We start from the raw sequence: 13924 nt of genomic DNA on the forward strand, positions 1-13924 counted from the left end.
AGTGCTCGTGAGAGGATTTTCTGTTTTGAATTGCTTCTTCTGTGACTGCTTCCTATCTGTTGCTCTTTTAGTTAGAGGTACTCACTGTTCAAGATTTCTCAAATCTTAGCCCTCTCTACATGTACATTTAAAAGTTTTCAATTTTTAAGGTCTTAATTTCTTAAAATTTGTTTTAAAAAAATTCTCTCAATTGTATTGACAAAGGATACTTTCTTTTCTATATGCCAGAAAATTTCTGTACAATGTAGCTGTCTCCTTTTGCTATGATATTTAAAAGACAATTGTATATTTCCTTATTAGCAGGAGGATAATCTGCCCCCTGGAATTTAATCTACTTGTATTGAGTGAATATTATAATAAGCTTCTTTTAATAATGGATAAATAAATAATAGCACTTATACGTTTCTTTGGAGCCTGGGAGGCTAGGGGTTCAGAAAATGATAGATAGAAAATAATACTATAAATTTAGGATCAAGAAAAATTGTTCTACATAAAATAGGAGAGATTTTAATGATTGGTAATTTGATAAAAAGTGGACAGAAGGAGAAAGGACTATACTGTTCAAAACCACTGATGCGATTTTGTGTGTGTGTCTAGAAATAAATCCTTATGTACCTCACAATGCAAATTACCTAAATTTTCCCCATGATGTATGTTGCTAAAAACCATATAGCTCAGTAACTGGCTTGTGCAGAGGCTTATATTTTGGAGCAATCTAAGGACATCTGTGTTGTGCAAAATTAGAGGCTACCTTTGGGTGAACAGTCCTACCTAGCTATTTGTTAAGATCGCAGCTAAGATGCATGGAGTAACAGGCAGGATGTAGTGGCATTTTGCTTTAGATCACTCCAACTAACCAGGCCACATCTTTTACTCTGACAGCCTGCTCTCAGGTGAGTGTCTGAGTTGAACAATGGTCCTTTGAACATGATTTGAATGTCAGAAGAAAGTTAAGGAAATGACTCTGAATTAGCGTATCATTGCTTCGGGGCCCCAGGGAATGCATTGTTGAAGCCATGATGTTTTATGGCTCATTTTGTAAGCTAACCCAGGAGTATTCTTAAAACTCCCCTGAAATCACAGACTTCAATCCTGCTTTGAATTTGTCCTCAATCCGGCTTTGAAAGACTCAAATTTTCTTAAGATTTGGAGTATTTCCCTCAAAGGGAAAACATGCATAAGACCTGTGTTTCCTTCCTTTGCTAAGGAAGGACAGTGTGACAGAGTTTGGATCTGATGATTGTAACTATAGGCTATCTTGAAAAATCTGAGCCAGGACTAGAGATAAAGAATAGGTTGTGGTGACAACATTCACTTCTTAAGAAAAAATATCAGGCTGCCAAATCCAGAGCAGTGGTATTTAATAAAAATGTTCAGCATTCACCATTAGGAGAAATTATGTTCTCAAATTCACAAATGCCTGTGTTACTGTGGCTGACCGTGTTTGAATGGTTTTAAGTAACAAGAACTATTTCAGGAACTTGTATGTCAAGTTTCTCACCAGACATTAGCATCAAAAAGAGAGAGGACCTGTGTATATGTGTGGAGAGTGAAAGGTTGTTTTATAGGGAGCATTAGGTAGAATATGAGGAGTAGAGGAACTCAGAGCAGGCAGCACATGTTGATATCAGTGAAGACTTGTGAAGATCCCTAGATTCTTCCACAGAAAAATGACCCCTCAGATTCTGAGTATCAATTACACTATTTCGGAAGTTCAAAAGTAGAAGTCAGCAAAACTAGCGAAACCAAAAATTTTCAACTGGACACATTGTTTCACATTAGAGATCTGTTCAGGTGGTCTTTCTGACCAATAGATCCACCACTATAGATCCCTCTCCTTCCCACCTGCAGTTGGAAGTCTAACAGTGTGGGATCGCACCCAGACAAAGATCATGAATTTGATTTTAGTGTGAGCAACTTTGTCCCAAATAATATTTGGAAATTTCAGCTGCCATATAAATTTATGGAGGGCTTTAGCAGTATCTAAGAGATCCAGAACAAAAATATATCAAAGGAACATGCAATGTTCTATGCATTCACTTTTGTAATATTTTAGATGGGCATCCCATAATATATTTCACTGTTGAAGGAATTTTTGTTTTGGTTTCCCAATGAGAAAATAACCAAGACTGGAGGTGCTGTGTTTTGAGTGGTCCTGGGTCCATCAGTGGAGAGATAGGAAGTAAGTAGATGGATCCATTCCCTCCAGACAGGAATTGGAGACCCAGAATGCAGTGTACCTTGGTGACAATGTCAGGTGTCTCTTTGGGGTCAGGAACATAGGTTTCTCCCCTATTTCTCATTAGGAGAAGCTATGAAAGAAAATCAAACTATGAATTCCTCCAGCTCACCCAAGCAACCTTGGCATTCTGACACTACTGACTTTGGCCACTTTTTATTATTTATTCTTTAAGTTCCAAAGAAAATTTTGAAGTCTTCACTGGCATAAAAGAGCTAGTGTGAAGAGGATAAGGTGCCCAGAAAGGAGAGCCATAAACTTACCCAATGATATAATAAGTGAACTAGGTAATGAGCTCTCAAAGGACACTCATTGATGGCCTATGTCCCCATTAATAAAATAAGGAGCAAGGGAAGAGGGGAAGAGGGCTAAGTGGTGGAGTGTCTGGGAAAGGGCACAAGTCATCATTTCAAGTATTCTCACTAGTGTCACCTGAAAGAGAAGGCGATAGATTTGGCAGAAAGTAGAACATTGCATCACTGAAAGTTGGAACAATATAGACAAGAACCCCACTCTTTCTTACGAGTTGGTGAAAGAATATAACTACCCCTCTGTTCAAGGACACTGTAATACAGGCCCAGAATGCTCTCCTTCAACACGAAGACACTCATCCCCCAGGTCCTGAGGGTGACACTGGCTGACAGTCCACAGTTAGTCTCTAATCTCTCCTTTCGAGTAGGTGGTCTTAACAGAAGGAAGTCTCCTGTCTCAGGTTTCCCATCTTCTGGAGGTTAGTACATCCAACTGCTGATCCACACTTCCACTGACTCCAGAGCAGAAGGAAGATGGCAGGCCCCGGCTACCCTGGGACAGACTGAAGACTCTGGTGATGACTTCTTTCTGCTCTGGTGGCTTTAATCCCCCTGTTCTAAAAGCCATCTCAAGTCACCTTCCCACACAGACACCTATTTCTCAGGTGCCTGCAAATCTCCCTGTGATTATACCTAAAGGACTCCAAGATTTAATTTGCTCTGAGGTGACACTGAAGGAATATGAGTTTGGCTGTGTGGAAAAGGGAAAGATCTGTAGGCCACTATTAAAAAAAAAAAGGTTTAAAAGAAATGTCTAATTTAAAATTTTAGGGGACCATTTCTTAATCTCTCTTAGACAATTTATCTTAGAACACCTTTGCTAGCTTAATTCCTTGTTAAATAGATTCTATGTGGTTAAAAAACTAAAGACCTGAGATCCACTTTGAAATCATCACATACTCCATGGGGACCCCAACAATTTCTGATTGAGCAGAGAAAGCTCCAGTTCTCTGTACCCTGAGACTCTGTCCTCAGATCATCTAGGTGTGCTCTGGTGAACTTCATCTGTGGGACATATAATTAAGTGGGCTTGTTGGGGCTGGAAATATAACCTCTTTATTTACTCGTGAACTGGAAATTAATTTTCCCAATCCCCTTTTCTCTTTCTTAATTTAACAATTAAGCAAAATTATATATTTTTTTATTTCTTTGGAAACACCACAGAGCAGAGAACATGTGTAGTTTTTGTTGACATCAAAAGTTCCCCTTTCAACTGTGTCATCCCTTGGTGTGGACTCTCGTCTCTGCATTCAATTGTTATAACTCCTCATGTTTCCCTTGGTTTTGTCAACTGACTTGTTCAAGGTCTCCAATGAGAGCAAAGGTTGGAAGTCTGAAGACACCGCAGGGGGACAGACGCCAGTTATTTTCTGTGTTTGCAATGTCTCCCTTCATTAGTGATCCTTCCAGCTCCTCCCAACACCCTTGTAATCAATTTCCTGAATTAAACACTCTCTGCACAAAATATCTAGCTTCTATTTTATTATTGGATAATGAATCTTACAGCACTAAATATACAGAAGGAGTAAGAGAGCAATTACTTATGAAGTTAGCTGTCTTTCAAGAAGGCATTTTGCTCAATTAATGGGTCCAGACTTTTCATGACGTAGTCAAGGTCTCCAATTTACTGACCTCACAGAAGTCCCTTAACTTTTTTACATTTATGTTTTCTTCAGTGTAAAATACAGGGCTTCAGCTTCAAAACTTGAGGATGTTTTTTAACTTTAAATTTCATGAATCCCAAGAATGCGGAAGTATTGAATTCTCACTAATCCTTAAATCTTTTTCATGTTTAAAGGTCAGGCCCAAGAACCAATGGTGGAAAGGTCAGAAAACGATGTACTTGAAAGTATAATTATATCTGGGGATGCCTGATGTGTTAGCTTTTCATTGCTGTGACCAACATACCTGACAAGAACAACTTCGAGGAGGAAGTTTATGAAGGGTTCATGGTTTCAGAGGTGTAGTCTATGGTTGGCTGACTCCATTGCTTTGGGTCTGATGTGTGGCAGAACATCATGGTAAAAGGGTGTGGCAGAGGAAGCGGCTCAGCTCCTATCAGCTGGGAAGCACGGGGGGGGGGGGGGGGGGGGGGGGGGGGGGGGGGGGACGGGACAGGGACAAACATTGTCCAAGAGCCTCATCCACTGACCCAATTCCTCCAGCCAGCCACAACCACCTGCCTTTCATTCCTACCTAGTAGTACTTTTTAAATTATCAATCCATCAAATGGATTAATCCACTGATGAAGTTACAGATCTCATAGTCTAATAATTTCACCTCTGTACCTTGCTGCATTGTCTAGTACATGAGCTCTTTGGGGGAACATTCCTAAATCCAAATCACAACCCTTGATATTTTAACATGTGTTAGTAAACAATATGTCATACTATAATTAACAAGTTCAGGAATGTACTATAATTTAAAACTAACTTTACAAATTCAGTCATAAAGGATTAGCACTGGTTTGTTATAAAATTAAAATATAAGCTGTGCATTTTACCTGTAAGTGTAAAGCTAACAGCGTATAGTATTGCACTATGTTCTAAGACATTTCAAAGAAGCAACTAAGGTTGCTATAAACAGAAAATGTATCATGTCATAATCAATACCTGACGCAACTAATAATCAAGATATGCTCATTTGTCTTTTCTTACAAAATAACTTGCTCTGTTAATGTTAGGAGCTAACATTTAGTGTCTTAAAAAAAAAAAGCTACTCTGTCATTTACAGACACAGCAAACTGTGGTTTAACTCTGCCATTTGTTTGGCATAGGTATGCTTTAGAGCAAGGTAGCCATTGGGATCAGGGCCACAGTCATATGTCTAGTGAAAAATAGTTCTTAGTTTTATAAATCTAAGGCTTTACCCTCATCAGCTCTCTTTTGTCCAAATCATAATAATGCAAAATTACTGGTAGTGAGAGCTTTTGTTCTCGGCACTCACAGAGTAATTTATAATGTTGGAAAGGCCTTTGCGGTGTTCCTAATTGACACTCTAAGTCAGCACTGCATTTGGATCTATCATTGTCACTTGGTTGTCACACAGAGTCAAACATGAGCTGTGCATTTTAAACACAGCACTGTATCTGCAGCTTCTTGTGTTTCAGTAAAGCAGCAAGCACATGTTTGGATTCATCATAGGCCTTGACAATGCATTCAAACTTTCAAATGTGTGTTCAGAATCTGAGTGCAGTATCTCGGAACCAAGCAAGACATCTTTAAATAGAAGAAGTGATGTTACCTTGAAATAAATTGATCTTTAATTTTATTTGAAACCTGGCCATTAATCCATGCTAATTCTTATCTAAAGACTGTTTATACAATATGAGATTTACAATTGTTCCCTTAAATATACTTCCCACTAAGTGTAAATGGGATGGGACTATTGTAGAAAAATATGGGAGATTAATCTGTCATATGTAATACATTCTAAAATATTATAAATTACATTAGAGAATTAGCACATGCATAAAAATAACATGAAAACCATGTATTTGTGGTATTTTTGCATCTCAAAGACTTCCATTTTTATCTTCAAATTAATTCTGTATTCTTAAAAATAATTTTTAAATATACTATGATGAAGTACCCTGTTACCCCTTGTACCTTACAAGCAAGATAAAAAATGCATTTGTATCTCAGAATATTAGCTATCCATTATTGCCCAACAAATTATACCCTAATATTTATGATTCAATTTCTGATAATAAAATTATGTATTCAAAGAAGCATGTACACTTTTTAAAATCAATAAAACATCAATTAGTGTACTTCACAATGGAAACAAATTTCATATTTCAATTTCATTGTAAAATTGATCATAGGATTGAGTGTGATAGTTGTCCTCATTAAATAGACATCAAAGCTAGTATGTGCATAAAATACACAGATGATAGCTTTTGAAATATTAAGCTTGCTAATGTGCAAAATGGCTAATAAAACCTGCTTAGATATTAAGAAAAGAAATTCACAAGCCCTCACAGTGCCATATTACAGGTAATGAGTCATTTGTTATCGTTAACTTGCATTGGATATGTGGGTGAAAGCCACACTTAGGTGAAAGAATATCATAACGTGTTGTTTGCTTATTCCCCCTAGACCTAGGATGTAACTTCAGTCTGAGGTTCCAAGGACAGGAGCCCATCCAGAAAGAAGTAGCAAGTTAAAGAGCTTGACAGACAAAGTATATGGCAGAGAGGGAGTCCTCTCACCTCACCTGAAAACCCAGCCTTTTTTTCTGTACTTACCCAAACCTTCCTGGAAATTTGCAGTTTAGAAAACTGGTTCATAACGTAATTGTTTTCTTTAAGGTAAGCTAAAGCCTATAATCTTAATGTGCAAAAATATGCCCATTCCTTATTATAACATTCATTTTCATACCAGAAGATTTTATCTACTGTGTAAATAATGTTTTTTTAACCTCAAAACTAAACAAAGTATTATGCAGCTTGGATTTCACTCTCTATTCAGTGCCAGGGAGGCCTTTCTCTTTGAAGATCCAACACCACTCTCTCTGCCCACCCTCCCACTTCACATCATCACTTGGAACTCTCTCTTTTTTAATAACTCTCTTATTGGTATACATTTTTTGTCAATATCTGGCACCAGAAAAATGGGGCTCCTTCTTCACTCTGTTCTGTTTCTTTCTTCACTTGACCTTCAAGGAGGAGGATTGCTCTTATTTGTCAAGTTCAAGAACACATATTAGAGGCCAGGTAGGGTAGTGCAGATCTACAGGTTGCATCCCAGTGGCTCATGAGGCTGAGGCAGAAAGACTGCAAGTTCAAGGCCAGCCTCAGCAATTAGTGAGGACCTAGGCAGCTTAGTGAGACCCTGCCTTAAAATAAAAAATAAAAAAGACTGGGGGATGAGGGCTGGGGTTGTAGCTCAGTGGAAGAGTGCTTGCCTAGCATGCATGAGGCACTGGGTTCGATTCTCAGCACCATATACAAATAAATAAAATAGAGATCCATCAAAAATTTAAAAATCTTAAAAAAAGAAAGAAAAAAAGACTGGGATGTATCTCAGAGGTAAATTATCTCTGGGTTTATCCCTAGGAGAAGGAAGAGAGGAAGAGGCAAAGGTGAAGAAGAAAGAAGAAGCTATGTTGGGCCTTTCAAGATGCCATGGCCACTCTCACCTGAGGTCTCTTGCTGTCAGCCACGGTCAACCCCATCATGTTCTTGGATATCACCACCAATGGTAAGTCCTTGGGCCACAATTCCTTTGGGCTGTTTGTAGACAAGATTTCGAAGACAGCAGAACACTTCTGTGTTTTTGAGCCCTGGAGAGAAGGGGACTTAGTTATAAGTTTCCTGCTTTCACAGGATTATTGCAGGATCTGAGTGCCAGCATAGTGGTTTAGCACATCACAGGAAAAATTGGAAATATACGGGTCCCGCCATTTGCTCTTGGCAAATGCTGGACTAATCTCAAATGGTTTCCAGTGCTTCCCCTGCTCTGTTGAGACTGAGTGGGTGGAAGGCAAGCACCTGGTGTGGGAAGGCAGAAAAGGACATAAACAGCATGAGCCATGGAATCCTATGAGTCCAGCAACAGCAGGACCAGCAAGATCACTGTTGCCAACTGTAGAAAAGGCTGACGTGTTTTTCTTAACCACAGACCATTCCCTTGTCTTCAGAGAGAACTCCTCCTCTACCTGCCTCCAGGATCCTGTAACATTCATGTTCCTACGACTCTTCTCTGGGTTCCATATTTTCCCCCAAGTCTAGCTGGGTTGCAGAGTTAAGTTGGTGATTGTGAGAGAAAACTAAACAAGAAAACAAAACATGTATGAGCCCATGAGATGATGGTGATTGCCTGTCGATTTTCTCTGGAATCTGAGACTACAGCTACCTCACCTGTCTTTGTCACTTCTTTCCTTTCTCTGGCCCTTTTCTCTCCCAGGCCTCTAGGCAGTCACATGGACAGTGGGACTGCACCCCTGCTAGGAGATGCCTTGGCAAGAACACCAGGGAGACTGGATTTGGGGGTGCCCCTGGTGGTATGGGTCTTGTCTTTTGATCCTACTAGAACTGTGGAACCCGTGTTGATTTTAGGCTGTGGAATTAGACTTAAGCATACATTGAATTATCCAGTTCTAGACATTGGCCTTTTTTTATGATCTAGTTGAAAAGAATCCTCTGGGTTGGCCTCATCCTGAGACCCCAGGGTGTTTGCTGGCCTGGCACGTTGTCGTGGCACTTGCTTTCTGGACCCCAGGAACAGGATTTTGTTTTTGTTTTTTTGTGGTGGTGGTGCTTGAACCCAGGGCCTTGTGCATGCAAGGTCAGCACTCTACCAACTGAGCTATCTTCCCAGCCCCAACAGGTGCTTTTTAAAGGATAGAATTATAAGCTTCTCTCTCCTTTCCTCTCTTTCTTTTATAAATATATCAAATAGTTATATAAATATGTGATATATTTTTAATTGTTCTGTATACAAATACCGATATTAATTAGACATAGTCCTTTTAGACAAATATTGCAAAACTTTTACAAAAAAATCTCTAAAGGTATTCTTTATTATTGACACATATTCAATGTCCAGATTAACAGGTTTCACTGTGACTTCTGCATACATGCATACACAGTACATCCATTACGTCCACTTAACTTCAAATAATGACATACAAAAGATCCTTCTCATTAAACATCATAAAATTTAAACATCCAATGATGTAGAGGTAAAATGTGATATCTAACTTAATATGGGTAGATTGTTATTCTTCAATAAAGACCAAAGACTCTGAGGATTTCTACACTGGTGACATTGAAAAGAATCTGATGCCACTGTTTTCCACTCAAAGCTGTGTTTGGAAGTCCTCACCACAAAATTGCCTGGTGCTCCTGTCAGAAGACTTTGGACTCTCTGGACTTAGGAGTTTTCTTTTTGAACCCTACAATTATATATTATTTTCACTTGTCATTTTCAGTCAACTCTTGAGAGTAATAACATCTTTTAACTGTCATTTCTTGGAAATAGTGTCCAGACATGCAAAAACTTGTTGCTTAAAAAAAGTTTCTTTGGAAGAATATGATTATGATTCACACACACATAAATAAGATTCACCTGTTCAAGAGTACTTACCAAGTGCCAGACGATGTCCTGGGCATCAAGATACGTGCCTGAAGTGAATAAACACCGATCTCTGCCTTCCGAAAGCTTAAATTTCAGTGGGAAATAGACAATAAATTAGTCAAAAGAGGAAGTGAAATTAGTTTAAAATGGGTAAGTGCAATGAGAGAAAAGAATAATTAAGGTGATTTCGAGAGGGGCAGGTTAAAGGAGAAACCTCTCATGCCATGTCAAGGTGATAAGCAGTACAGGGCAATAAGGGATGTTCTGCCCTGTGCAAATGACTCACCAAATTTTGTTTACATAAAAATTCATAAATTTTTGGTTAAATTAGAATCCACAGAAAACATGGCTAAAACAATAACTTCAAACTACTTGATGTGTATAATTCTAAGATAGAAAATTTCCTCATGCTTCCAGAGTATAATGTTGTTGTTGTTGTTTTTTCTATAAGAAAACTGTAGCAAGTGACTCTTCTAAACTCTCCTCAAAATAAGAACTCAAGAACAGACCACTGTGCCATTTCTTTAAGAAAGCTGACTTATTATTTTATCTACCAAATTCATATACCATATGAGAAAATTTGTTAGCAGGGAAAAAAACAGTGAATTTAATGCTTAGCAAGAATCCATAGCAAAACCTTTTCTGTTTTCTTTATAAATGTCTTTACTAAATGAGAAGGCACACTGCTATAATGCAGAGGAAACCTTAGAATTAAATTTAAGGTTATTATTGGAGATATCTTTTCAAGATGTCATTTAGTACAGGTTTAACCAATTGTTTTTTACTGAAAGTTCTTTGATACAATTGAATGACTTTCCCTCTTCAATACAACCATCAACTGTTTAAATCAATACTGAGAAAATCATTCTGTACAATACCACCTGGGCTTCAGAGGGTAATTTTCCAATTGCAGAACCATACACATTAGACTCCATACAGAAAATACACACCAAGTGCCAAATATATGTCAAGAAGTCTGTCTCTGCTAGAAGAACTAAACAGAGGGAAGAAATAAGCTCTCAAGTCCTCATTATATTCTGAAGGATCTCACAAGCACATGGCAAATGGCAAAAAAATTAAAGAGAACTTGGGGGAGAAAACTTTGTATCTCTACTAAGCAATTACTAAGCAATGGAAAACCAGTAAAATTTGAGTGGCCGAAGAGGATGTGATCTTGTAAGATTTTGTGTGTAGATGTGCCAAGAGATTGCTCAGCTGTAATGAAGCAGAATGTGTCACAAGGAAAGGGTGCTAAAGAGGTTCATCATACTGAAAATGTAATTTCATAGTCACAAAGAAGATCTAGACAAAGGTCAATATATCTGGGAAGACTCTATCAACAAATTCTTCTATCAGCAAATAGTACAGTCTTGAATTCTGCATGTCTATGGTAAGAGGATTCTTATTAAATGACCCGTAGGATCATGTCTGTCTGTACTATCAATGACTGCATAATAGAACTCTCATTTATGAATCTTGGAGCAAAATACATATGCCAGTTATTCTTCCGAGTAATAACTGTATAATGTTTATTAGGAGGTTCATGGACCCAACCTTCCAATAAGCTGCAAGTAGAGAAATTCTTATCTCTTTGCTATAATAATACTGGTGTGCAATTTAAATGTGGATTCTTAGATAAAACATGGATGATATCACTTTCATCTGAAGTATAATCTGAGGACCTTTACCTGAGTTGACACTTGGCTGCATTCTGGAGTTTCAGAGTTTGAATTTGCTTAAGATTTCAGATAAATAAAAAACTTTTTTTACCTATGAATAAATAAACATGAATTAATCAGACGCACTTTTCAAACATGTTTCTTTTTTTTTTATTCAGATGATGCACTTATTCACTAATAAGAAATGTCCCAGCCTTTGATATTTGCCAATAGTGCATATTCCTTGATATCATTTTGATTGAAATATGTATTGTTGATCATTTTATCTTTTATTGGTTTTTTTTTTAAATACATGACAGCAGTGGAATGCATACAATTCTTATTACACATATAGAGCACAATTTTTCGCATCTCTGTGTATAAAGTATGTTCATGCCAATTTATGCCTTTATACATGTACTTTGGTTTTTTTTGCATTAAAATTCTTAATGCACATATATACCACAATTTTTCATATCTCTGTATATAAAGTATATTGACACCCAATTCAAGTCTTCATACATGTACTTTGTATAATGATGTCCATCACGTTCCACCATCCTTGCTTAAAAGATGAGGATTTATTATCATATTTATAGTGAATGAAAGAAACTAATTAGGTGACAAACTGAGATTTTTCTAAAAATTTGATAGAATTGGTTACAAAAAAAAAAAAAAAAAACAATGTGGAACCAGTACAAAAATCTATCTTTAGTTCATCCCAGTGAAATACTAGGTAAGTTTTCCAGGAGCAGAGATATAGAAAATTAGTTAATGCAAATAAATTTGTATTAGTTTCTTCATATTTTTACTTCTATTTTCATGTGTGTAAGTTTGAGTGACTAAGAATGATTTTATAAGAAGGTGTGACAACCAAAGAAAAAGTAAAAATTAATATTAAGGTGCATGGGAAATTGTCATGATTAAGAGATATTCTTTGAAATTGGTATAGTCAAAATTATGTTTGAAATTCACAGTATGAGATCCCTACAGTCATTTATTGATACAGTGAAAGCAAATAAGAAGTAGAATCTAAGTTGATAGTGCCTTATACTTAATTATTATTATTTCTTTACCACTCAAATTAATTTTCTCTGCATTTATTAATTTAAAATATATTTTTAACATTTACTTTTAACATAAACATTACAAGAATTTCAAATGTGTTATGCTAATAAAAATACGCAAAAGATGTGTATATAAATAAGTATATATTAATTCTCAAAGTTTTGACTCCAATATAAGATATATATATATATATATATATATATATATATATATATATATATACACACACACACACACACACACACACACACACATAAAATATCCAAATGATGAAAGATATCCTTTTAAATAAATGAGAAAAATAAATTAACTACAACAAAAATTATCCCCCATCATAATCACTCAAGTTCATGGACTGGAGAGTGATATCATCACTGAACTTTTCAGAGACATTACAAAGATTTAATTTATATTCTGCAAAATGCTGCCATTCTTAAAGTTCAGTCCAAGTGTTATTTACTGTATTGAAGCATTTAAAATCAACCAAGTACTGAAATTTCCTAATAACAGACTGACATTTCATTTAACCTTTTTAACTAAAATAGCATATAGAGTTTATTTTCTTGAATCGATCATACTGGATGAGGCTAATCTTTACTTGATTCAACAACCCAGAGATAATAATGTGACATATCCAATCCTTCATTAATGAAAATATTGGTTTATTCTTAGGGGAATATAAATTCATGGCATCTCTCAAGCAGAGCATATGGCATGAGATTAAATATTACTAAAATATCTGTAGCATGTTCATTTATTTAGTCAAAAAATGTTCTTATTAATTATTCTAAGTTTCTAGTAAAAAAAAAAATTCAGCTTAATCATCAGGATCTCATTGTGATTATAGATAGAAGAAGACATTGAATTACTAAGAGTATATTCAGATCAAGAAGAAGACATTGAATTACTAAGAGTATATTCAGATCATGACTAAAATTAATATTCACACATTAATCACGATATTTGGGATTAATACATTTCTTTCAAATGACTTCTACTCTGTCATACAATAACTTTCAGTAAACCAAGTCTCCCACCAGGAACAGCTAAAAGAGATGAAAAACATGTTTTTAAAAATATATATCTGGGGGTTGTGATTGTAGCTCAGTGGTAGAGAGCTCTTGCCTAGCACATGTGAGGAAATGAGTTCTATTCTGAGCACCACATTCAAATAAAATAAAGGTCTTTATCAAAAACTAACTAAATAAATAAAATACACATACCTCTGTTTGAAGTCGTCAGAGAGTTATCAAAAATAGGACTGTAGCACCCATGGCCACAAAGATGGGAGAGACTGAGTTAGGTGACCTCTAGATACACCCAACATTTTCCTCAAGCTATTTCCTCACTTTTATAAGCAACATGAGACAATGGAGTGAAAAGCTCCAAGAAGAATTCCCAACTGAAAGCAACAGCCAAGTGCAGATTTTGGAAGTCTCACAGGAACTAGTAAAACAATAATTGCATTTTGAGGATAAGTAAAACCTTCCAGAACCTAAAGGAACAAGATCTTGAAATAAGAACCCTAAAAAGCAAATGTGTCCTGTGCTAGTTCTCCACTTGAGA

This window comes from Marmota flaviventris, chromosome 7 (genome assembly GCF_047511675.1).
Source record: "Marmota flaviventris isolate mMarFla1 chromosome 7, mMarFla1.hap1, whole genome shotgun sequence".
In the NCBI taxonomy this organism is placed as follows: Eukaryota; Metazoa; Chordata; class Mammalia; order Rodentia; family Sciuridae; genus Marmota; species Marmota flaviventris.